Raw genomic sequence first — 1,698 nt, 5'->3', positions numbered from 1 at the left:
AACACAGGTTGAGAGAACCTGTCCATGATGAGCAAGCATGAAGCGACTGTGGAGAGGAAAAACTCCCCATTGAACCTCTGGCAGAACCAGGAACATGGCGGTCTTCTGCCAGACAGGTTTAAATGAGACGCGGAACACAGTAAGAGTCCAGGAGTAATGACTCTCTGATGAAGTTTTAGCTACGATGGTGGAGGAGGGGCTCTTTTAAAATGAATGTTGTATGCTGATTGGCCTTGTGGAGGTGTGGCTATGTCGTAGTGGATGTAGAAGAGCAATCAGTTTCTTCAGCTGAACTTCCGCCTAGGCTCCATTTAATTTTTTTTAAGTTTTAGTCGACTAAAACTGACTAAAACTATCACATATCGTAATGAATAAAATGTGACTAAAACTAATAAAAGTTTTCGTCCTGAAGACTACTGCAAATGAAGTCACAATGCTCCACAATAGAACCTCATATTTCAATCTTTAAATATGTCATCATAATATAAAGAAAGAAATGTAAAATACTGGATGCAGTCAAGGTATACTGGATGTGTAATATAAATTATGACCAGTAAAAATTGGATTAGAGAGATCTGAAGCTCATTTTTAGACATCTAGAATGTTTATTTTAGATAGGAGTAATGTCATTTTGGATATCTGAAAGTAACCACCCAACACACATGAATGGAGAAAATGATGTTATTTTTACTAGTAAGAATTAAATTTCAGATATCTGAACACCCAGTCTGTTCCTTTGCTTGGCTTTGATATGTGTCATGGCTGAACTCAAACAAATAAGAAAAACTTACTTTTTGGTTAATAAAAGCTTGTTTAATTTTTTAGTTCTCAGAAAGCAAATCAGATCCCAGCCCTATTTTATTTACTACCTAAGAAATCAATCATGTCAGTCAATCATGTAACCAAGCCAATATTGAGATCGCCGTATGGTGGGGGGTTTGGAGTACCCCATTGTCTCAGGCTAAAATAACACATCAGTTCTAAAGATAAAAGGGAGTTCAAGCTTTAATACTCCAGGGAGCCCAAGAACAGTGTTTGGGCCAAAGATTACATTTCTGTCTCCGATTTCCAGTCAAAAGCTTTTCAGATGGAACAGCAAATTGTGTTTCTGTCAGTAAAAAAAGGGAAACAGGCATATAGTCAAATGTAAATGTAAATGGCTGCCACATATAAGACCCCTGGGTGCTACCGGTCCACCACGTCCATCTTTTGTCAAGTGTAAAAAGGGAGGGGGGGTGGGATATATATGCAGTGCTTTACACTAGGAAACCATGCAGTAATGTACAAGAGTTCAATTCAATTCAATTCAGTTTTTTTCTATAGCGCCGATTCACAACAAATGTCATCTCAAGGCACTTTAAAGTTCACCAGATCATCCAGTCAAATTGATTCAAAGTTTACTACCTATGAAAACCAGTTGATTGCAGCAACTCTTCGACTTGAAGGCAATCCCTCACACTAAGCATGCTTGTAGTGACAGTGGAGAGGAAAAACTTCCTTTTAACAGTAAAAAACCTCCAGCTGAACCAGGCTCAGTGTGAGTGGCCATCTGCCGAGGCCGACTGGGGTTCAAGGAGACATAAGCAGAGATACAAAACTAACTGTGAACCAGCTCCACGGGTGGCCCCATCCAGGAAACACACAGCCAGGCAGACGGGCTCCGAGCCAGCTCCATGTAAGAGGATGAAGAGAGCATAT

This window comes from Cyprinodon variegatus, unplaced genomic scaffold, assembly GCF_000732505.1.
Source record: "Cyprinodon variegatus isolate N-32 unplaced genomic scaffold, C_variegatus-1.0 Scaffold162, whole genome shotgun sequence".
Lineage (NCBI taxonomy): Eukaryota > Metazoa > Chordata > Actinopteri > Cyprinodontiformes > Cyprinodontidae > Cyprinodon > Cyprinodon variegatus.
This window is presented reverse-complemented; position numbering follows the sequence as displayed.